Source organism: Chiloscyllium punctatum, chromosome 4, assembly GCF_047496795.1.
Source record: "Chiloscyllium punctatum isolate Juve2018m chromosome 4, sChiPun1.3, whole genome shotgun sequence".
NCBI lineage: Eukaryota > Metazoa > Chordata > Chondrichthyes > Orectolobiformes > Hemiscylliidae > Chiloscyllium > Chiloscyllium punctatum.
Genome location: NC_092742.1, coordinates 137,646,955 through 137,672,843, shown reverse-complemented (window position 1 = coordinate 137,672,843; position 25,889 = coordinate 137,646,955).

Here is a 25,889-nt window from a genome sequence, read left to right as displayed (position 1 = left end):
TTTAAGACTTGTATATCATTAATTTTGGACTAGCTTTTGGCACTGTGCACTGCGACAGTGCAATGTGATGTGGACCTGCAGCTTATTCTGTAAGAAATTTGCTGCAATAGTCAGAGCTGAAGATTTTTCTTTTCATCTGCAGGATGGACGCAGGATCATTCCTTAAGTTTGTTTGAAAGAGCCAGAATGATGAGGGTAAAGATCAAATCAATTTCTACATTATAAACACACTATAGAAAATCAATTCGCATTGTCATTTCTATGTTGGATTGCAAGCAAATTAAAAGAACAAGGACCCATTTTTTTGAATATTGTTTTAAAAAGTGACATCATGTTGCAATAATGCATTGGGGAAAAAGAAAATGCTGTCTGCATTTGATAGAGATACAGAAATGCAGAGTGAATGTACAATATGAACAAGAATCAAGTGTTAATAAAAAAGTATGAGAAATCTTTTCTTAATTTTCAAAGGAAACCACATCCCAATTATCCTGAACAGTGATGTTTGATTGTCCATCAATCTCACTTTTCCAGCTCTATGCTTTTCCTGCCACTGATGCGCCTTCTGGCACACCTCATCCTCCCTTCCTATTCGATCTTTAACCTCCTACTTCGCTTGCATCGCCCATTCTGATGCGACGTATCCTTCCATTGACCATCTCCCTTTACACTTCTCGCACTATATGTCACACCACTTCCCATGACCCTCTCTGTTCCTTTTTGCTCTCACTCTGGATGCTGGAATCTGTTGATTTATGTGCTTCTACTGGTCTTCAGTCAATGGTGGGTTTGGAATGATCAATGTCCAATAGCAACAGACAATAGGATGTTTGCCATTGCCTGATGCACGGTGAACAGGATAGCTTTGTTCACTATTGGTACAGACTGGAGCTTCTTTTGTCCACCAAACAGCCTCATCACCAAAAGGACAAACAACTTCTGGCAGAATCGTAAGACCATGTATCAATTTTCTTTTGAATATTGCGAGGACATTGTTCTAACAAGCAGTATTCTTGTCTTTTGCTCTTTATTATTTCAACTGATCTTCCCATGTAATTTAAGCTGAGATCAGAGTGACTTCCCTTTCAATCGAAGCAGGACTTGACTGAGGGTGGAATCAAAGACCCTGAGCAAAACTGTAGTTAATCGTAATTAGAGAAAATTCTGCACTGGAAATGGGAACAATGGAAAAAGTGGTCCCTGAAAGTTATCTTCCAAGTTGCATGTCATATTCACGAGGAACTAATTTGCTCTTCCTTCATAAGTTTTTGTTAAAAATCTTGGAATGTCCCTACAACAGCTCTGTGTGGATGTGCATTACTTGTATTGAATAGATTCAAGTAGGCAGCTCTCTGGCGACTTTTCCAGAGCTACTGGTGACGACAAAGAAACCCTGCCCTTGCTAGTGCCTTCCAAAACCCTGGAAGAATATGTCCTGTTGAAGAAAAAAAAACCAGAATATTTTATGTTTGTACACTCTTATCTAAAGTTTCGGAAAGGTATGACCTTGCTGGATGAGTATGATGCCAGTGACATCAGAAGCATGACAAGACATTGATAACACTTGGAATCGTTAATTCAGTTAGTTACTTACAGATGATTGATTGTGTGATGTCAGTGCCACGGAGTTCTGCATTTTCATTATGCGTAATGGTAGTCACTCTCATATTTTTAAATTATTCATTCAGAAGCCATAATCAAATACTCGAGAGCCAACAGAAATGGCAGCTTCACTGTTCCCTTTCAGATCAGATGAATATCCACTGTCCAAAAGACTAAGTAAGTTGAAAGTGCTGTAAAACCTTAACAGGTTCTAAGCAGAGAGAAACATATTTAACTTATTGAGTCGAATATGAGTTTTTTCCCAATAGGGTAATATCAGGCTTAATATTCTAACTCTGCTTCTCTTTCTCATCTGTTTTGCCACTGTTGTCTGTTTCTATTACAGATTTTCATTTTCCCCAGTATTCCCTAGCACAGTAATTCATTGGGGGGAGCGGGGTGGGAGTGGCATGGTGTCTCAGTGGTTCGCACGGCTCTCTCTCAGTACCAGCGGCCTGGTTTGGGGGAGGGAGTGGGGAGCATGGTGTCTCAGTGGTTCGCACGGCTGTCTCACAGTACCAGGGACCTGGTTTGCTTCCACACTCAAGACTATTTGTATTGAGTTTTCACATTCTCCCCCTGTCTTCAAGTGTTTCCTCCAGGTGCGCCAGATCCCTCCCACAGGTTAAAGACTTTCAATGGATTGACCATGCTAAATTGCCCATCTAACACAATTTTGAATAAATGCAAACACACAGGTACCACAGACCTGTGGGGAAGAGAATTCCAACTCAAACAGTCCTTAGATAATTTCTCCTTGTCCCTGTTCCTAATGAGGTTGGAGAGTCATTGTATCTGTATCTAGTCCCACGTGTCCATCTGTCACGACAAATTATCAGTGTAACCAAGCATGTGATATGGCAAATGATATCAGTCTCATACTGGGTCAGGTACAGTGTTCGGAACATGTCAGGCATGTTTCTAAAATTTGTAAAAATAAATAATCTAAAACAAAAGCAAAGTTACACAAAGAAACGATGGAAAGATAAATGACAGATAATTTGGACATTGACGATATGTGTATCATTATTTATTTTCCTATAAATCTGAGACACACACACATACGTCTGAAAGTAAACAGAGAAAAAAAAAACTCTACAGAATATTAGTTTGGAAGAGTTTTGTCCAGATAATACTTAATTTCATGGCAAATGGAAAATTGAGATGGTCTCAATTGTTATTCTGCCTCTCAGATGCTGCTGGCAATGGGGTTGGACTTGGCTGAATTCCCTTCTCTGCTGGCAGTGGGGAGACACCAATGAATCCTCAAAAGGAACCCTCCATTAGTAAAGATGCCTGATAGATTTTCTGCTCTCTGTTAAAAAGGCATAAGGTTTCATTTGTCAAGCGATTGAGTTCCGGAGTCGCAATGTCATGTTGCAACTATACAAAACACTGGTGAGAACACACTTGGAATATTGTTTACAGTTCTGGTCCCCATATTGCAAGAAGGATGTAGAATCATTGGAAACGGTGCAGAGGAGATTTATCAGGATGTTGCCTGGTCTGGAGGGAAGGTCTTATGTGGAATGGCTGAGAGGCGGTTTGATAGAGGCATACAATATGATCAGAGGATTAGATAGGGTAGACAGTGAAAGTCTTTTTTCTAGGATGATGATGTCAGCTTGTACGAGGACACATAATTACAAATTTAGGGGTGATAGATTTAAGACTGATGTCAGAGGCAGGTTCTTTACACAAAGAGTGCGAAGGGCATGGAATGCCCTACCTGCTAATGTAGTCAACTCAACCACATTAGGGAGATTTAAACAATCCTTAGATAAACACATGGATGATTTTAGGGTAGTGTAGGGAGACGAGCTGAGAATAGTTCACAGGTTGGAACAACATTGAGGGCCGAAGGGCCTGTTATGCGCTGTATTGTTCCATGTTCTATGTTCTATATGTTACTGTCGAGATGAACAACTGAAGCGACGGAGCAATGGCTGTGGCTTCTCAGGCAAGTTACAGTTTCTTCCTCTCTGAGCTGAAATATATAATAATGTTACCTGAAAACCAACCTAAACCATGTAATGTCTGGTTAAACATTCCCCTGATTGCATACTCCATCCCTGTTATCTGCTCCATTTAGGAGTGATTTGTAATTTATTATTTGTAAATACTTTTATATGTGGCGTCATAATTATTGTACAATAAATTAATGTCTTCAAAGTACTGTGTTAAAATGCATATATTGTTTTATTAAATTAAATCCTTAGTTTTATTCTCTCATTCCTCAGCTACGCACAGTGCACTCTCCTGAGGGCCCTTTATGGTTCAATGTGAACATCTCATATTCTCAGGCCTGAAGTGCCCTGACCATGTAGAGGCCATGAGAGGCATGAATATGGTTATTTTCCAAGGGCAGAGAAGTTCAAGGGCGGAGGAAGGCATAGATTTAAGTTGAGAGTGGCAAGATTACAAAGATTCCTGCAGGGAACTTTTCTGTAAAGAGGGTAGTGTGTGTACGAATGAGCTGAAAGTGAAAGTGATGGAGGTTGTTACAATTATAACATTGAAGAGGCAATGGATGGGCATGTGAATAAGAACCATTTAGAGGATTATGAGTCTAATGCTGGCAAAGATTACTACATCAGATTGGAATATCTGGTTGGTGCAGATAAGGTGGACTGAAGGGTCTGTTTCTTTGCTGTATGACACTATGATTCCATCAGGCCTTCATTCTAGCAAAGCGCAAAGTGAAATATCAGTGAATAGTTTCTAAAACAATTGCATATTTTTCTTTCAGTTTAGGGGTTCATTACGAGAGACAATACATCAGATGTAGTCTCAGCATTGTCATGTTCAAATGCAGTAATACATCCTAATGATTATACCCAATGGCCTTTACATAAAACAGCAAGATTCGATATCCTTTTCTAAGTATTGGCTGAATCTGCTGACGAGGTTTACGTGGCTCATGTACCGGAATGCACTAATCCTTCTGTTCCAATGAATTTTGCAATTTTCTCTCCATTTAAGTAGGTTACTGTTATTTTCTTTGTTCAACACAACTCTCTTAACCCACATTATGCTGTTTATGCCAATGGTTTGCTCACTAACCCTCCCCGTCTGTATACATTGCAGAGTCTCCATGTCCAGTTAAATGACTATCTTGGTGAATGAGCTAACTGAGCTCCAAACCAATCAGTCCTCTCATCCACGTCATTGGTATAGATTGTAAATAGTTGATAATCTCAACTGCTCCCCGAGGAACTCCAACACAGTTAATAATTTACAACCTGAATATCCCGAATGTTTATTCCCTGATAGTTAACTGGATTTCCCTTGTTGCTGGGCAGCAGGCTAGAAAGGTTGGATGGCCTCATCCTACACTGTGTAATAAACTTAGCGAGTTGAATGATGACTTCAATCTATTCATGCGTAAATCCTTAGAGGACGGAATGGTCTCCTTCTGTCTCATTATAACGATGCTGACTGGCTGAATGGGATCTTTCTTTACCTCTGTAACATTACAGAGTGCTTGAGAGAACATCACATGGGTTAGGAGCAGCAGCTGGCCATTCAGCCCCTTGAGCCTATTGCACCATTCAGAATGTGTATTGTTGATGTGATTGTAACTAATATCATTTTCATGTCTGTTCCCAATAATCATGGAGTCGCCAGTTCATCAACATTGAGTGTTTTCTGTAATCCAGTCTTCACTGCTCCCTAGGGATGAGAACACCACAGATTACACAACCCTAAAGAGAAAGGAGCATCCCTGCCTCAGTCTGAAATGGAAAGGTCCTTATTCTCAAAATGTGTTCCCCTCAAACCAATCACCTCTCTTTTGATGTTTAAGGAGTCGACAATTAGAAACAGATGTTGACCACTGAGCTCCTCAAACCTGTCCACATTCCAATTAACTCTCCTAAACCAAATACATATCAAATTCAGTCTCCACTGACCTCGTGGAGAGACAATTCCAGGAAAGATCATATGAGCAATGAATACTGGAACAGAATGAGACCATTCAGCCCATCTTTTCTGCCATGACATTTGAGCACGGCTAAAGTATTTCTGAACCCCATTCTCCTGCCTTCTCCAACTAACCAATGATAACTTATTAACTAAAAATTAATTAATTTTCCCTGCACATTCTCCCTGTGTCTGCATGGGTTTCCTCGAGGTGCTCCAGTTTCCTCCTACAATCCAAAACAAATGTGCAGGTTAAGTGAATTGGTCATGCCAAATTGCCCGTAGTGTTAGGTGAAGGGGTAAATGTAGGGGAATGGGTCTGGGTGGGTTGCGCTTCAGCGGGTCTGTGTGGACTTGTTGGGCCGAAGGGCCTGTTTCCACGCTGTAAGTAATCTAATCAACTATTCTAAAAAAAGTATATATCTCTGTATTAAAGACTGTGTATGCCTGTATATGGGGTTATGTTTGTGTGTAAATGTCGATATCAACGTGCGTATCGCTGTGGGCATGTGTTATGTGTGTTAGTGTCAGTATTTCAGTTTGTGTGTACCTCTGTCTGTATCTCTGTGCAACGTTGTTTTTGAAGTAAATAGATTGAACTTGGAATAAAAGTCTTCCTCCTCCTCTCCCTCCGTCTGTCCCTGTTGTTCATCGAGTGCATCGAATCGCTACAGTGTGGAAACAGGCCCTTCGACCCAACAGGTCCACACTGACCCTTCGAAGATTAACCCACCCAGACCCGTTCAAATGTTATCCTACGCGTACCCATGACTAATGTCCCTAACCTACACATCCGTTGGCACTATGGACAATTTAGCATGTCCAGTTCACCTAACATCCACAATGTTAGACTGTGGGTGGAAACCAGAGCACCCAGAGGGAACCCACACAGACACAGTGAGAATGTGAAACTCCACACAGACAGTCACCTGAGGGTGGACATGAGCGTGGGTGCCTGCTGCTGTGAGGCAGCAGTGATCGCCTCAGAGTTTTGTGATTAGATTCATACAATAACTCCCTGTGCTGGACTACCCAAACCACTGCATCGGTGTCACAGATTTTAACTCTGAGAAGATAATAAATCCTTTGCTGTGAATCTGTCAAATTGCATGGCTGTTTGATTTTTCAAATAATATCTTTGGAAGCACAGAGCAGTTTTTTTCAGATACTAAACAATGTTGTTCCTGTGTCATTACCAACATTACTGGACCTATTTTTGGACTTTTCAATACTTGCTCACATAATTTTTAAGCATTGCAAGTCACAGAATGAGAAATCAATTCACCTCATCTCCTGACAAAATGGTTCACTCAGAGGCTAGCATTTCTATTCTGACAGACCTAAGTATATTTGCAAACTTCCATCTACCTGCATTGTGTGAGAGTGTGTGTGTGAGGGTGAGGGTGGGGGGGGGGGAGGTGGAGGGGGTTGGGGGGAAGGTGTATGTGTTCATGGTGTTGTCAGTTTGGATAGTGCTGTGAGCTACTGCCCTCTCTCCCTCCCAGACTGAATTCTTAAAGGGTTTCACTCTCTGCCACTGTCACTGCAGTCGGGTGGGGAGGCTAGCTGATGGAGAGATTGTGTCGTTTTAAATACCACAGTCACTGTCAGACCTACACCCATGTATAGATACCTAATTGCCCAGAGGGCAGTTAGCAGTCAACCACATTGCTGTGTGTCTGGAGTCACATGTAGGCCAGACCAGGTAAGAATGGCAGCTTGTTTCCTTAAAGCATGTCAGTGAACCAGATCGAATTTTCCATCAATCGAATTGGTCATCATTAGCGTCTTAATTCCTGATTTAAAGTGAATCACGAGAAGAGTCGGAAGGCAACAAGAGTATACTTGCGAGAAATTTGGAGCATAAAAAGGGGACATGTGATAGCTTTGGCAAACAGAGTTAAGAAGACTCCAAAGGAATTCTACAAATACATCAAGGACAAAAGACTGTTGAGAGAACAGGACATCCTTGAAGATCAGCAAGACTGCCTATGTGCAGAACCACAGGAAATGGGGAAGGTACTGAACAAATATTTGTATCAGTGTTTACTGTGCAGGAGGATATGGAAGCTAGAGAAATTGGGAAAAAAGTTGTGACATCTTGGAAAGTGTCTGCTGGAGGTCTTAAAACATGCAAAGGCAAGGGAATATCCTGGCTTTTATTAGATGTACGCTACAACTCTGTGGGAAGCTAGTGAAGTGATTGCTGGGCACCTTGCTATCATTAATAGCCATAAGTAAAGTGTCGGAAGACTGGAGGTTGTCTAACGTGGTTCCACTACTTAAAGGATTTAAGAAGGGTAATACGGAAAAGTTAGTGAGTCTGATGTCAGTGGTGGGTGAGTTGTTGGAGGGGATTATGAGTCATTGAATTTTAACGCATTTTGAAAGCTAACGACTGATTAGGGATAGTCAACATGTCTTTGTGCAAGCAATATTGTGTCTCACTGACTTGACTGAGATTTATTTGAAGAAGCGACTAAAAAGATTGAGATAGAGTGGTGTACATTGTCGATATGGACTTCAGTAAGGCGTTGAATAACATTGTGCATGGTCATCTGTTTATCACAGTTGGTTCATATGAAAGCCATGTGGATACAAAACTGGCTCAAAGGTAGGAGGCAGAGTGTGAAGGTAGAGGGTTGCAATATCCTGGCAATGCTCCCCATGCTGTGCAGATAATCCAGTTTATCGAGTAATCCACTAGCACGGCCTACACAGCTCTCCATATTAGCTGTTGCCTTACCCCAGTTTATGATGTCTGGGCTGGTTCTGTGAAGAAGATTCAGAATTTGAGGCAATGGACCATTCTAGCGGACATAGCAATGTCTCCTTTCAATGTTTGCTTTCTTGAGATTGCACCCACCATTGTCTCCCTTATCCCGTTATTCCAATCCCCCCATCTCCCTATCCATATTTTCAGCAAGTAATCAGTTAATAAATTATTTCCTTTTTTTCTGTATCTTTCCTTGGCCTTAGTTTTCGACTCCCTCGTGCATCGAGTGCGGGCATGGTGAAGCTCAGAAACATTGAAATGGTGTGTGTCAGACAGTTGTTCGCTTCCCAATGTGTCCTATGTTGTGTTCCATTGGCAGGAGTGTTCCAGCAGCTGTGACTCAAGTGGTTGAAACTTGGTATGGGCCTGCCCACGGAAAGCCTCTGTTTGTCTCTCTCAGTCGATCGTGCGGTCAGTTACAGGAGGAAAATCCTCGAGTATAATTATTAAGGAACAGGCATCGAGCTTGTAGCTGAGGGGCTTCTGTCTGGCTCCTGTTATTGAAAAGCTAGTGGAGGGGCTGGGAATGATTCGCTGAAGGTTGTGCTGTGAGCTGCGTCAGACATTCAGGGAGACCTGAGGATTTGCTGACCCAACTCTGGATGGAGCATGGGGACTATCGTTACTGTATCTGGGTCTGTAACATGGACACCAAATGGGGCAGATGCTGCAGAGAGGTGACGCTCTGAATTCACGGAGTGTGTGTGTGGGGGATGGGGGGGGGAAAGGGATGTGCTGTATCTGTCTGTGTTTTTGCCTGCACAAGCACATACTCTCACTCTCCCCATTACATACACTGATGGACACTGTCCCTATCCGCAACACACACACAATCTCACTCTCCCTGTCTCACATGCACACACGCGCACTCCACTATGTCACACGCCCGCATGCACACACAGCCTCTCTCTCCCACTCCCGCACTCACGCACACAATTCCCCTCACTCTCTCGCATGTACACACAGTCTCTCTCTCTCCCCTTCACACAGACACGCCCCTCTCTCCCACATACGCACACACACGTATGAACATATAAATTTGCGGGGAGAATTTGCATTTGACCATTTGTATTTGCAGATGCATTTTATTTTGTTCCAAAAACATACAATTTGTATTCAGCCAGTCAATGTGATATTTTATAAACTCCTACTTTGTAAATAAAACCAGTCTGACTCCAGGTGAGGACACAGACAGCATCCAAACAAAGTATCACGCTTAGAATACATTGTCTGATGGCAAGTGTTACTTCATTTACCTGAAAGTATCTCCAGGCAGTGACTTGAAATAAATTCTGCGATTTGCATAATAATAAATCAAATTTGCATCCCCATTCTAACTGATTAAGTATTGAAGAGCCATCTCAGTTGTGTGGACAATTCATGTGCACAAGTTGTACAACCCTTTCATCTTTTCCTTATAACTTCTGTGTTTAAGGTCTTCCTCTCTCTTACACCTGATGAAGGAGCAGCACAATGAAACCTTGTGTTTACAAATAAACCCATTGGGCTCTAACCTGGTGTCGTTTGATTTGTGACCTTGTACAACCAAGTCCAAAACCAGCGACTCCATATCATGGTTTTTACTGGTTAGCTAATCCTCTCCCCCAACAAGTAAGGTGTGGACATGAATTGATGGGTTTCTGAAGAGAATATTGACAAGAATTATTCGAGTGAACTGTCAATGGAAAAGGTAAGGGTAACCAAGAGCAGCTTCGTTGCAGTCTGAACCCAGAGGAAGGAGAATAGAGAACAGAACAACTGCAGAACTATGAAGCAATTATTTCAGTTATGTCTTCACAGAAGAAAAGAAATCAAATCTTCCCAGGAAGACTGAACAGCCTAAGTCTCGAGAGAAAAAGAATGAAATTAATAAATAAATGCTTTGGGAGAATTTATTGGGACTGAAAGTATGGTTGAATTTAGAATAGAGATGAAAAGTGAGAAGGTGAAGTCCAATAACAGGGTCCTGTGCTTAAACAAAGTAGACAACAATAGGATGAGGGAAGCGTTGGCGAAAGTTAACTGGAAGGAAATACTTTATGGTGGAACTGTATATGAACAGTGGATGGCTTTCAAAGCAATTTTTCCAAGTGCTCTGCAACAGCATATAACAGTGAAATGGAAGGACTGTAGGAAAAAGGATAAGCTGACATGGATGTCTCAATAAATAAGGGAGGCTATGAAATTAAAATAAATGGCATAAATAATGGCAAAGACCAGTGCGAAACTAGAAGATAGGGAAAACTTTAAAGGTCAAAAGAGCAACAAAATAACTGTCAAGAAATATAAAATAGATAGATTATGAGAGTAAACTACCTCAGAGTATAAGGACAGATAGCAAAAGATTCTACAAATATATAAAATGAAAAGAGTGGCTCAGGTAAACATTAGTCCTTTAGAGGGTGAGAAGGGGGATTCAGTAATGGGATATGAGGAAATGGCCGAGGAATGGAACAGATATTTAGTCGGTCTTCACAGTGAAGGACACCAATAACATGCCAGTAATTGTCAAAGGGAGGAAGGTAGGTGAGGACCTGGAAACAACCATTCCCACGATGGAGAGAGTGTTGGGCAAGCTAATGGATCTAAAGGTAGGTCAGTCTCCAGGACCTGATGCAATGCATCCCAGGGTACTAACAGAATGGTGGGAGAAATGGCAAATGCATTTGTGGAACTTTTCTAAATTCACCTGACTCTAATGCAGTTCCAGAAGATTGGAAAACAGGAAATCAGACACCACTATTTAAAAAGGGAAGTAGGAAAAAAGTGGCGAATGAATCACAGTTAAGCCTAACATGTGCAGTGGGGAAAATATGTCAATCTATAATCAAGGAATAAATAGCATGCATCTAGATAGAAATTGTCCCGTTTGACAGACACTGCGTTAGTTCATGAAAGACAGGTTATGCTTAAGTAATTTACTAGAAATCTATGAAGACATTATGACCACGGAGACCCAGTAGATGTGGTGTACCGACATTAACAAAAGGCATTCGACACAGTGCCACCAAAAAAAGCTGCTGCATAAGGTAAAGATGCATGGCATTACGGGTAATGTATTAACATGGATAGAGGATTAGTTAATTAAAAGGAAGCAATGAGTGGGAATAAATGAGTGATTCTCTGGTTACTGATTAGTGACTAGTGGTGTGCCTCTGGGATAGGTGCTGGTACCGCAATTATTCACAGTTTACATCGACGTTTTGGAGTTGGGGACCACGTGTAGTGTCTCAACGATAGCAGATTATAAAAACATGAGTGGCTGAGCAAAGTGTGCAGAGAACTGATAAACTTTACAACGGAACATAAATATTATAAGTGAGTGGGCAAAGGTCTGGCAGATGGAGTACAATTATAATAAATGTGAAGTCATCCATTTTGGTAGGACTACCAGGAAAAAGAGACTATTATTTGAATGGTAAAAATGCAGCATGCGTCTGTGCAGAGGGACCTGGATGTCCTGGTGCATGGATCACAGAAGTTGACCTGCAGGTACAACAAATAATTAACAAGGCAAATGGAATTGAGTCCTTCATTGCGAAAAGGATTGAGTTTAAACACAGGGAAGTTGTGTTGCAGCTGTACAGGGTGCTGGGGAGGTAACACCTGCAATACTGTGTGCAGTTTTGGTCTCCCTACTTGAGAAAGGATGTCCTGGCTACAATGAATACAGAGGAGGTTCGCTATGTTGGTTCTGGAGTTGAGGGGGTTGGCTTATGAGGAGAGACTGAGTGGACTAGAATTATATATTGATTGGAATTTGAAATAATGTGGGAGGATCAGATAGAAACATATATGATTATGATTGTAATAGATAGGATAGAAATAGAGTGGATGTTTCCAGTAGCAGGCGAAACTTGGGCAAGAGGGCAAAATCTCAAAATTAGGTGGAGCAGATTTAGGACTGAATTGAGAAGGAACTTCTTGACCAAGAAGATTGTGAATCAGTGGAATTCCCTGCCCACTGAAATAGTTGAGGCTTTATCATTGAATGTTTTTGAAGCTCAGATGGATAATGTTTTGAGCATTAAAGGAACAATGGGTTATGGAGAGCGGACGGGTCCGTGGAGCTGAGGCCATGAAATGATCAGCCCTGATCTTATTGATGGTCATAGATTTTATGTAATGGGTCAACATGAAATGGGAATCATACTTGAGAAAATGACTGGTTGATACGTACGGAGAAGCAATGGATGCAATGCATTTTCAGAATGATCTTGATACAGACTCTGGCCTAGTACGCAAAAATAGATGTGACAGGATGGGGTAAAATATTAACATGGTTTTAGAATAAGAGAGCTGACAGGAATCAGTGAACATGAATGAAACCATATGTTTTGAAGTGGAAGCCACATGTTTCAAAGTGTGTCGCAAGGATCGGTGCTTGGGTCTCAGCTGTTCCCAATGCATGTTTAACATTTAGTTGAGGGAATCAAATGCACTATTCCCAAATCTGCTGCAAGCACTGAAAGAGGTCGGATTGTGAGTGGGTGAGGGGATGTAGAAAAGCTACAAGGTGATTGAGACAAGTTGAGTGAATGGGCAAATCCGTGGCAGATGGAGTGGATGTGACCGTGTGTATTTTGGTGGGAACAATAGAACAGCAACCTATCATTTGAAAAGAGATTCGTTGAAACATGTTGATCTTTAAAGGGATTTATTTTCTGTCTTTGTTTCTTCTGTGCAGCCCTCCGAGGTCCATGCAGGGCAGTGAGTTCTGAACCCAGAAGTCAATACTGGGAATGGCATTGGCACACTGACCAGTGAACACAGACCCAACAAGAGGAGACCTGTAACATTGAAAAGGACCTGGATATCCTTGTACACCGGTTACTGACAACAATATTGCTGGAAAGAAAGCAGTTAGGAAGATAAATGTTATGTTGACCTTAATTTCAGGGAGATTTAAGTGCAGGAGTAAGGGTGTCTTACTGCAGCTGTACAGGGCCTTGGTGAGACCCCATCTCGAACATTGTGCAGTATTGTGTGCAGATGTGGTCTCCGTACCTCACAAAGAACAAACCTAACATTGAGTGAGAGTAGTGAAGGATGACCAGACTGATCTCTGGGATGACAGGCTTGTTGTGGGGCAGCTCTTGCATTGACTGGATTGGGCCTGTAATCCATGGGCTTTAGGAAAACGAATGGAGATATCAATGAAATATATAAAACCCAGACTGGTCGAGACAGATTGGAAGCAGGGATGGTAATTCCATTGGCTGGGACGGATAAAACAAGGAGCCACAGTATTAGGTGCAGGCAGGTCACTCTGCATTGAGATGATAATAAATGTCTGCACTCACAGACTGATGAACCTGGGGAATTCTCTCCCACATAAGCCTGTGGAAGCCAGGACATTGAATAAAAATATGGATTTCTGGAGTACAGCTGTCAGAGGATCTCAGATGTTAAGAAGGAGGTCTCTGCAGTGTCAACAGGACTGCGTTTCCTGTTCCCTTTTTCAATACCGAGTTTTCAGTTGGTTTTATCCTTCCAAGCCTCGGAGCAGTTTGATACATTTGAGTGTCTTGCTTGTCCAATGAAGAGTGTATCACATGTCTCTGTGTCTGGAGTCACTTTTAAGCCAGACCGGAAAGCACGGGAGATTCACTTCCTGAAAGTATATTGGGGAAGGAAATTCTGTTTACAATCGACATTGGCTTCAAGGTCACTGTTACTGACACCAGATTTTAATTCTTGATATTTTATTAATTTTTTTAACTTCCACCAGCTGCCAGAGCATCAACCTGGTCTGGATTAGTAATCCAGTGACATTTCCACAACAGCAACATCACCACATAGGGACCTATCAGATTCCACACTGAGCTGGTTATTTCTGTGCTGCTTGACAGCTCTGTCAGAAAAAAAAACAACCACTAATTTGACTTTTATGAAAACACTGATGGTGTGATAATTAGTCAGATTGTAACTATTTCTCTCTTTGAGAACTGGACGTAGCTGAGTAGTTTTCCGCATTCCCAGGGAGATGTCAGAGTTGTCAGCTTCGTGGAAATGGTTGACTGAGGGATTATCCCAGCCATAAAGTTACAGATTGTGTTTGGATATAATGCTGTTTTAGCTGCTACTACTGCTGTGGTGTACAGCACCACAACAATGCTAGGAATTCTGTATTTAAGAAAGTTCAGCGAGTTGTATCATTGAAAGTATTCACAGAGGAGTTTTAACTTGGAAAATAATTGAGTGCAATGAAGAATTAGTGATGAAAGAGGAGTTCTCGAGTCATAGACTCTTAGAGTCATACAACATGCAAACATACTCTTTGGCCCAAATCATCCATGCTCACCAGGTTTCCTAAACTTCCAAACCTTTCATATTCATGTACACATCAGATTGTCTTTCAATTGTTGTCATTGCACTCACCAATACCTCTTCCTCTGACAGCTCGCTACATATATATACCAATCTCTGTGAGAAACAGCTGCTCTTAGATCTCTTTTTAATGTCTTCCCTCTCACCTTAAACTTATCCTTTCTGATTTTGGACACCCCCACTCTGGGCAAAAGGCCTTGTCTATTTATCGTATCCATGTCACTCTTGATTTTATAAACCTCTGAAAGGTCACCCCTCAGCCTCCTACGCAAAAGGAACAAAATCCCTGCCTCTCCATGTATCTCAAAACCTCCCGTCTCCCTCACATCATTTTAAATACTTTGTCCCCTTTCCAGGTTATAACATCCTTCCTATAGCAGGGCGACAATAATTGTACTCAGTACTCCAAATGTGGTCTTGTCCAGCCACAACATGATGTCCCAATGTCTGTACTCAATGCTCTGACTGATGTAGGTAAGTGTGCCTAATGCCTTCTTCACAACACTGTCTATCTGCGACTCCACTTTCAAGGAACTATGTACCTGCACCCTGGGTCTCTCTGTTCGAATACAATCTCCAATGCCCTACCGTTAACTGTATAAATACTGGCCTAGTTTGTCTAACCAAGTGCAACACCTCACAGTTATCTGCATGAAGCTCTACCTGCGAATCCTCAGCCCAATTTCCCAGTTGATCACGATCTCATTGTTCTTTAAGATAACCTTCTTTACTGTCCACTATTAACACCAATTGTGTGGGGTTTGTCGACGAACTTATTATCCATGGTTCATATATTCTCATCTAAATCATTTGCCAAAACAATGAACAACAGCAGATTGTTCCTTGTGGCGCACCACTGGTCACGAGCCTCCAATTTGGACAACACATCTCTCCCAGCATCAGCTACCTCCTTCTGTCAAGCCAACTTTGTGTCTAATTGGCTAGCTCTCACTGATCCCCTGTGATGTAACCTTGTGAACGAGGCTACCATGAGGAACATTGTTGGGCCTGACTGAGGTCCACATAGACAACGCATGCTGCTTTAACTTCATCTATCTTTCCGATCACCTCTTCAAAAACTGCAATCTAGTTTGTGAGACATGGATTCCCAGACAAAAAGCCGTGCTGAATATCCCTAATCAGTCCTTGCCTTTCCACAAGCATGTAAATCCTGCCTCTCAGAATCTCCTACAACCACTCACCCATCCTCGACATCAAACCCGCTGGTCTGTAGTTCCCTGGGTTTTCCTTGGAGCCTTATTACAAATAATATAAAAACAGCTGCCTTCCTGTCCTCCAGCACTTCAGCCAAGGCTGCCAATGATACGCATAAGAAAGTCAAGAGAACTGCAGATTTCGGAAACCAGAAATCGAAGACAGGAATGTGCTGGAAAAGCTCAGCAGGTCTGGCAGTATCTTTGCAGAGAAATCAGAGTTAAAGTGTTACAACACGGGGTAAACCCACCCCCACCCCCATCCCGCATGCCAATTTAAACTTGGAAGACAGAAAAGATTTAGCCCCTGCTGTAATCTGTAAAAATTCGGAAGGCCAAGAACCATCCGAAAGGTCAGTATTTAAAGTAAAAATTAACAACTTTGTTTTTAAAGACTAACAGACAATAATTACCTAATAAGTATTTGCAACTCCTTTCTCTAACCTATCCTTTACTTTCCCTTCTACAATACTGGCCCGATAAAAACCCCAATTCAGATTTACCAAAGCAGACAAATTTCACAACCTGCCAGCTGTCGAATCTTCTCTTTGTATCTTCCTCTGTCTTCTTTTATTCTCCGTAGTGTTTCTGTCTCAGAGGTCATTGATAAATATAGATGGATTTAAGAGAGCTATTCTCCGGGCAGTCTGCAGATGTTGGTGGCGTGGCAGTTCTCCCCGAACTGGTCAATTTCGTTTACAGCTTGATACCACAAAGCATCGGCTCATTACATTTTAAAAAAAATATTGCCAAATGACAAATTTAAACTCGATTGTAGTTTAGCTTCTTGGGACATAATTTAAAAGGATTGAACAAATTTGATTTTATTTTTTGTCTCATAGCAACCCAGGTACTGCCAGCTGCTGAACCAAATGTTACATTCTAATTTTCCAGAACTCACTGTGCTTGTAAATTCTTCAACTCTCTTAAAGGTACAGTACCCTTCACACGTTCATAACACCTTCTGTCTCAAAAAAGAACCATCATAATGAAAACACGGTCTCATTTGTTTTTCTATTCTTTAAACACATTACCATAACATACAGATAACTGAAATCTAAGATCACGTTAATTTTTCCCATATACCTATGTTTTACATTGGATAAATGCAAATTCCGTCTAAACTTTATCAGTAAAATCTGTGAGAACGCATCTGTGATTATATCCTGACGACATGCTACATGTCTATTTTTTAAACTAAAAGTCTGTAACTTAAGACTACAATGAAATAGTCTTTAATGCGTTCAACGAATATAAGCAGATTGGGATCCGTGTACACAACTGCCTCCAACATGCTGTTTGTGAGTACACATTAAAATGTCGTAAGGCTAGTGCCAAACTCAATAGTTCTTTCTCAATCATGGAACATGTTCTCTGGTGGATGTTGAGGTTCTTTGAAAAGTACAATCCCATCTCATCATCCTGTAGGAGGATAGTTCCAACTCCGATGTCACTAACGTCGATGGCAACTTTGAAAGGTTTTGAAACGTTTGGTATATCTAAAACTGGTTTGGTGGTCAATATTGTTTTTTAATGGTCGAATGCCTCATGGCATTGTTCTGTCCATCTGTTCTTTTTCAGCAAATTGGTTAATGGTTCCACTACACTGCTGACGTTTGGAACAAATTTCTGATAGAATCCGCTGACTCCTAAGAAGCAAAACACTTTTTTCTTCGAGGTTAGTCGTAGAAATTCCTGGGTAACTTTTGTCTTTGTGTTCCATGGGGTCAACTTTTCATGACCGATGTTTTGTCCCAAGAACATCACGTCTGCTTTCGTGAATTTAGTTTTTTTTTAATTTTATCACCAGTTTTGCTTCACATATTTATTCAAAGAGCTTTTCCAACTGTACCAAGTGATCTTTCCAGGACTTAGTAAAGATCACTACATCGTCCAAACAGATTGCACAGTTTATTTATCAGGCCACAACTCTGTTCATAGGTCTTTGGAATGTGTTGGGTGTGTTGTTCATTCCAAAGGGCATCACTTTGAATTGATACAGTCCATTTGGCGTTACAAGTCAGAAATTTATTTGACTGTCTCTGACAAAGGTACCTGCCAGAAACTACGCATCAAGTCAAACTTTGTGGTGTAACTGACTTGTCCAACTTTCTCGATACAGTATTCCAATGTCAGTATTGGATATAAGTCTGATTTTGTAATAGTGTTGAGCTTCTAATAATCCAACCAAATTCATTGAGTCCCATCCGGTTTGGGAATGAAGATAATCGGCGAGCTCCACTCGCTCTGGATTGGTTCAATGATGACCTAATTGAGCATAGCCTCCACCTCCTTCTGGACCTGTCTACTTTGAAAGGATTAAGCCGATAGGGGTGTTGATTTATCGGAATAGTATTCTTTACGTCTACTTCAGGTACAATGGCATTAGTTTTCCCCGTATAATTCTTACATATGTCCTCATATTGCAATAACAAACGTTTCAACTGCGTTCTATACTCCTGAGGCAGATTGTTTATGAACCTATCCCACTGCTCAAGGACTTCTCCATTTTTAACATATTTTGAGGCACATCAAAATCCACATCATTTGGAATTGATTCCTCACTCTGTTCCTTCAGCACCTGTTCCTTCATTCTTTCCCTTCTGTACTTTTCCGGAGGACACACTAATTTATAAGCCACATGAAGGGGTTTCGTGAATGTGGGAATTGGTGACAGAGGTCCTAGTTTCATTATTGCCTGTGGCCTACCTGCTATTTGGCACGGATAACACGTATGCCAGAAGTTAACCATATCTTTTTGCATTCCAAGGCAATAAAAATGTTTTTGTCCCTTAACCTGAGTCTTTTGTACCCCTTGGTGACTTCCCATAAGTAGTTCACGTGCTACCCATAACACATCCTGTGTTCTATGGTACCAGCAACACAACCTGGTGCACTTCAGCACACTACCCCTCTGCACTAACGTGCCGTAGTCTCCATTTCCGTTTCAGGATTCCATATTTCTGATAATAATCCTCAGGAATAACTCTGCCTCACTTTCAGAGTACACATCCACATATATATCTTTTACCATCTTGCCTGTCTGTTGCAAATCCCTTCGCCTTTCAGGAATAAACACCTTTGTCTGACCTTCTCTTTGTTCATGTTTTCCCTGCACCATTACGTCAAACAGGATGTCAGCAAACAGAACCTTAACTCCTTCATCATTGTCTTTAGTTTGTGCTTCCTACGGTTACTTATGATAGTGGGATCTGGTGACTGTACAGTCTGGGAACATACCAGTATATTTCTGTTTTAACTCCTCAGTTTCTTAGTCTTCTTGGGCTTCTCCACAACAAGGGGTATCGCTCCCAACTTGGACCCATCTAAGTCATCCTCGAGTACAAACCAGATTCCTGGAGCTCACACTCTGTCAGTCACTCCCATGGTTCCTTCCCCAGACTTGAGAAGGCACTCCAACCTCATCTTATTGTGAGGAAAGCTAATTGCTGTTCATAGATCCCACAAATTATAACACTCTCGGGTGACAGATCAGAAATACTGCAAAGTAGCTCATCTCTTACGATTAGAAACTGGTTTGATCCTGTATCTCTCATAATTATAACTTATTCTTATTCTCCCCCTGTTGTTTCTGAGTACATATTACTCATAGATGCAAATTCCTTATAGAGATCAGGTACTAACTCCATACCCACCCCCTGCCTATGCTGTGCAATTTCCTGCAGCTCTTCGGTTCTTGTTGGGGTTTCCTTTAAGACTTTCAGTAATGCCACTGGCTTACCTTCTTTTACCACATCTTTTCCCACAGTCCCTTTCTTAACGATCAGTGCTGTGACCATACATATCCCTTCTTATAGCAGTGAAAACATCTTTTCCCAATGCCCTTTTGAAACCACCGGCATTGTAGCTTTTTGTGCCCCACTCTATTAAGTGAAAGCAACTGTGGCCTCTTTGGCATCTTCGTTAACCTGTGGTAAACTCTTATTCTCTACTGTTTCTTTTACAGTGTAGCATCTCCACATCTCCCAAATGCGATCCTTCACAGGACGAAATTCTGGTTGGAAGCTTGTCTTGTGCAGCAACATGTATTCATCTGCTCATTCCACTGCCCTTCTCAATTTCTGGATTTTTTTTCCACCACGTGAATTCTTATCATCTCTAGAAGTGAATTTATCAATTCGTTCAGCAGAATAATCTCCATTAGAGCCTCATAGGTCATATCTACTTTTAAAGCAAGCATCCATCGATCAAAATGCCTATTCTGCTACCAATTCGTGAGCGCTTAAAAGAGCTTGTTTGATGTCTTGAGAATCTCGTGACCCTCATCTGACAGCAGAGAAAATACGCCACTCACCCTGCCTCCCACTTTAGTCCGAACTAGCATTACCCATAAATCCTTGAACCACTCCATATGCCTAGCCAATTTTTCAAATGAGATAAAGAAGGCATCAACATCTTTCTCATTAAAATGATGCAGAGTATTGACATAGTTGCTAGTTTCTCCCCACCCCCACCCTCCTCTAGCCTATCTCTCCACGCTTCAGGCTCACTGCCTTTATTCCTGATGAAGGGCTTTTGCTCGAAATGTCGATTTCGAAGCTACTTGGATGCTGCCTGAACTGTTGTGCTCTTCCAGCACCACTAATCCAGAATATAGTTGCATATAACACTACCGTCTCTTTTAATCTCCATCTTTTTAATGTGTCTTTGCTGATTAAATCACAACTTCTCAAGTTCAAATTCTCTCTCTTTTTGGTCAGCTAAGAACCTTCTTCTCTTTTTCTCTCTCTCTGTTCTGTCTTGCTTTCTGTTTCTTCTCTCTCTCTCTCTTTATCTCCCTTTTTTATCTTTAAACTGCATTTTCCTCAATTGTAATTTAAGTTTTTTTTGTCACTCTACTGCACTTGTATGTGTTTCTAACACATCTTAGTATGTGAGAAATTACCGGACAATTTCAGCTTTACTTTTGTCCTTGATTAAATCCAATTCTAACTTCCTTGCTAATTCTAAATGTTTGGCCTTTATCTTTCCTTCTAAGATTTCGTGGCAAATTTGAGAATCATCTTCAAACCCCTCTTAACTGTTTAACAGCCATTTTTCTCACTTTTGATTTAAACAAACACAAGTCATCGGAATTAATCAAGTTGTCTCACTGACGTTTTACTTAAAGATCTCAGACACGAACGTGCAAACGTTTAAATATACTTTGTTTTCTTTTCATCCCACAAAACTATATAAATCGGCTCAAACCTCAGACTGGATCTGTCTAAACCTGTTCATATCGTGGACGAAAGCCCCCAAGCTGTTACAACACAGGGTTAACCCCTCTCCTAATTTAAACCAGCCACAGAGAAAAAGTTCATGCCATAATCAGTTAAATTTCGAGATGCAAAGACCCATTTACAAAGGTCACAATTTAAAGTAAAATTAACAATTTTGCTATTAAAGTACAACAGAGAATAATAAAATAAGCAATTATTTAGAACTCCCTTCGGTTAAACGTATCTTTTACCTCCCACTCTAAAATACTGGTCCGATAAAACAAAAAAAAAGGTTTACAAAAAATCATCGTGTTTCTAAACCAGTGCACTTTGTCGATTCTCCTTTGTAGACTTTCCTCTGTCGGGTTTTCTCTCGATTGGCTTCGATGTTCTGCTGAGCAAACCTCTTACAGACAGGAACCTTTCAGAAAATCCTTCAGCTCGCAGTCTATCTTTCTGGATGCCCTTGGCAGTACTTCCCCCTAAATGTTCAAAATGTCCAGTTTTACACCTCTAAACATCGGACCATTTCATTGATTTTGATGTCATCAAGTATTTCAAACTCAACTTGATTTCAGTTTGTTGGGGCAAATTTTAAACTGGCCGAATTTGAATTGGTTTTTGTTTCGTGCCAACTCAGCTATTGATTGCACAGTCAAATGTTGCATTTACCTTCTTTCAGAACACTTTGTGCCAGCTTCCAGTCTCTCTTAAATGTAACATATATCTCTACAACTTCATAACAATAGCTTTTATCTGCCCTGCATAGCTTCCATAAATTTGATCAACTTAGTAAGTTCACACAATCGCCTTTTCCGTTCCAAAAAGACTCATTTTCTCTCTTCCTTCCTTTATCTAAATCCTTCTTTCCAGTTATCATTCCAATTACTTCCAATGTTACTAGTATTCTTCCACAAATAATTATATTGTTTGAATGCAATTGGGGCGGCACGGTGGCACAGTGGCACAGTGGTTAGCACTGCTGCCTCACAGCGCCAGAGACCTGGGTTCAATTCCAGCCTCGGGCGACTGACTGTGTGGAGTTTGCATGTTCTCCCTGCGTCTGCGTGGGTTTCCTCCGGGTGCTCTGGTTTCCTCCCACAGTCCAAAGATGTGCAGGTCAGGTGAATTGGCTATGCTAAATTGCCCGTAGTGTCAGGTAAGGGGTAAATGTATGGGTGGGTTGCGGGTCGGTGTGGACTTGTTGGGCCGAAGGGCCTGCTTCCCCACTGTAATCTAATCTAATGCGTGTGTGTGTGTTTTGTGAATAATTCTCTGTAATTGGACTGACATGAAAGAATGAGATGTTATCACATTCCCATATGAAACAGTAAATGTACAATGTTTCCAAGCTTTCTGACATCAAAAAAGATGTAAGAACCTCCTTTATTCATGATTGGAAAAGTAAACAAATGATGTTCACGGACCGAACAGCAGTAATGTAATGAACCTTTACTGGGATCATTAAACGAACAAATATTTAGTTTTCGTGTGAGAGTTTAAATTCAGCTTTTCTTTTTCAATTGTGTGATGCATACGTTTTTATCAATATGCAATCAACATCGGTGACAAAACCAGAGGTTTCTGGAAATGCTCAGTAGTTCTTTCAGTATCTCCTGTGAGAAAGCTGATTCAACATAACGTAGAGAATGGGTCTGGGTTGTTTGTGATTTGCCGATAGTGGTCAGCGATGTGCCCCTTAGGTGCATTAGTCAGGGGTAAATGTAGAGTAACAGAGTAGGGGAATGGGTCAAAATGGAATACTCTTCAAAGTGTAAGCGTGGACGTGCTGTTTGAAATGGCCTGTTTCCCCACCGTAGGCATTCTATGATTCTATGATTTCTTTATAAAAAGGCAGGTCGGTGCCAGGATCAAGAATGTCTCCAAGCATGCTCAGGGCGTATTTAAATGAGATGGTAAACAGCCAGAGGTCGTGGTTCACATTGACACCAATGACATCGGTAAGAAGAGTGAAAGGTTGAAAGGCCCTGCTAAGAAAGTTCAGGGAGTTAGGAGTGAGTTTAAAAGGAGGATCTCCAGGGTTGTATACTTGAGATTATTCCCCGGGCATCTGGAAGTGAGTCAAGGAAGAGGAAGATAGTCGAGATGAATATGTGGCCAAGAGCTAGTTTGGAAGAAGGGTTTCTGATTTTTGGATGATTTCGATCATGTCCAGGGCTGGTGAGTAGTGGACAAAAAGGAAAGTGTGCACTTTAAAAGGAGGGGCCCCAACATCCTGGAAGGGAGGTGCGATCGCGTAGATTTAAGCTAATGTTCCAGGAAGCTGGGAAACAAAGCAGCCGGTCAGAAACTGAGCAGAAAGTAAAGGTTTGTCAAATAAACCTGCAGAGCCATTTTAATGACCATGCTGAGGGAACTAATCACAACAATTTTAAAAAAAAATGTGTGTTGCAAGTTGGAGTAAGTGATAGGCTCACTGTTATCAGCAATCAATAAATAAGGATGGAGAGCCTGTGCACACAAGTATTAAAAGAGAAAGATATACCGATAGAACTTATGTTAAAATGTTTTCTAACTAAATGTGTGCAGTATTTGGAATAAAATGAATGAGCTGATAGCGCTAACAAGTATAAATTGGTATGGCATGGTGGGCATGACCGAAATCTGGTTACATGAAGGTCAGGACTGGGGTGTTAAATGTCCAAGGCTACTCAGTATTCAGACAAGAAGGAACAGCAGGTGGAGTGCCTGCATTCGTTCAGGATAATGTCAAGGCTGTATTAAGAAATTATATTAGCATGTGGGACAAAACTGGTGAATCAGTCTGGTTTGAAATAAAACACATCGAAAGAAATCTATTGGTAGGAACATTTCCAGCCCACAAACTACCCCCACCCCACCCCGACAAATTACTTTCAAAGTAGGGAATAGCATGAACAAGGAAATAACGATGGCTTGAGACAAGAGCACAAGAGTGATTATGGGAATGTGAGCATGCAAATTGACTGGATTAATCAATTTGGCAACGGTAGCCTCAAAGAACGATTCGTCGAATATATGATGGATTATTTCTTTGATTAACATGTAATGGAACCAACCAGAGAACTGGCTTTGGTATTACATAATGAGGAAGAAGTGATAAATCATATTGTAGTACAGAATCATCTTAGAAAGAGTGACCACAACATGTTTGAGTTTCATATTCAGACTGTAACAGCGAAGACAGAATCACATAGGAGAGATTTAGTGTTGGACAATGATAATTTTACTGGCCTGAGAAAGGGCTTGGCCTGAATGGACATGTCAAAAAGATTAAAGTACAAGACATTTGAAGAACAGTGGCAACTACTTAGGAAGATAGTCAAAACCCCTCAAATAAAGTGTAATCCTGAGTGGAAGAGGAATTGTAAAAAGCTGAAAAGCAATCCATGTTTTAACAAGGAAGTCAACAATAACATGAAGGTTCTTGTCTGGTGGTATTATCGCTGACTGCTAAATCAGGTAATGTTCTGGGGACATCGGTTCAAATACCATCACGGCAGATGGTGGAATTTAAATCCAATATGAACCTGGAATTAAGAGTATATTGATGATAATGAATCCATTGCTCATTGGTGGAAACACCAATACGTTTCATTAATGTTCTTTATGTCCAGGAAACACCATCCTTTACCTGGTCTGAGCAACATGTGATTTCAAATCCACACAAATTTGGTTGACGCTTAACTGCCCTCTGGGCAATTAGGGACAGACAATGAGTGTTGTCTAACCAGCGACATGCTCATCCTTTAATGAATTAAAGAAAAACACTTCAATTGTCAGCAAACGGCTACTAAAGACATCATCAAAACGGCTATGAAGGAAAATGAGAAGTAAACATAAGGAATGATAAAGAACACTTCTCTGAGTAGTCAAAAAGTTTAAAAATGCTGAAATCAAATTTTGTCTTTGAGAGGATGAAAATGGCGAGGTAATAATGGGAAACCTAGAAATGGCAGAGGCAAAACCAACACTTCCTGTTTTCACAGTGCAAGATAATTTCTTCCCAAAACTTAAAACAATTGCAAAGGATCATGATGGAAGTACGATGACGAGGAAGAAGATATAAAATACATTGATGGGATTATAGGCAGGTCAGACCTTCAGCCCGCAATATATCATATTAAAGGATGTAACAGCAGTGATAGTGGATGTGTTAGTTAGGATATTCAAAATTTCCTTGAATTCTGGAACGGTACTGATGTATTGGAAAATTAATAATGCAGTACTCGTTCCCAAAACAGGCGATAGGCAAAAGTTCACAAACTGTAGACCAGTGAGTTTAACCTCTGTATGGGGAAGTTTCTTCAGTCAACCGTAAAGTATGAAATGACTGAACACTTGGAAAAACAAAGATCAATTCACCAGTGTCAGCACAGTTTCATGACAGGCAGGTTGTGCCTGACAAACCTGTTGGAGTTCTTTGAGAATGTAACCAGCAAGGTGGATAATGGGGATGCAGCAACTGCTGGACATCTGAACTTCAGAAGGCATTTGACAAGGTGCTGCATGAGGGACTGATCTAGGCGGTTAGAACCGAGGGGTTAAGGGTAGAGTATTGAATTGGATAGAGGATTGACTGACTAACAGAAAGCAGAGCATCGGGATAAATGGCCATTCCCTGGCGAACTGAAACTAGTGAGGTGCTGCAGGGTTCAGCTCTCAGACCTCAATTGTTTCCAATCTGCCCAAATGACCTGGAAGGAGGGACAGAGTGTAGCAACTAAATTCACAGATGGTATTAAACTAGGTGGTAAAACAGGCTGTAATGAGGAGCTAAAGAGTTTACAGATGAATAATGGTAGGGTTAGAAAATGGGGCGGA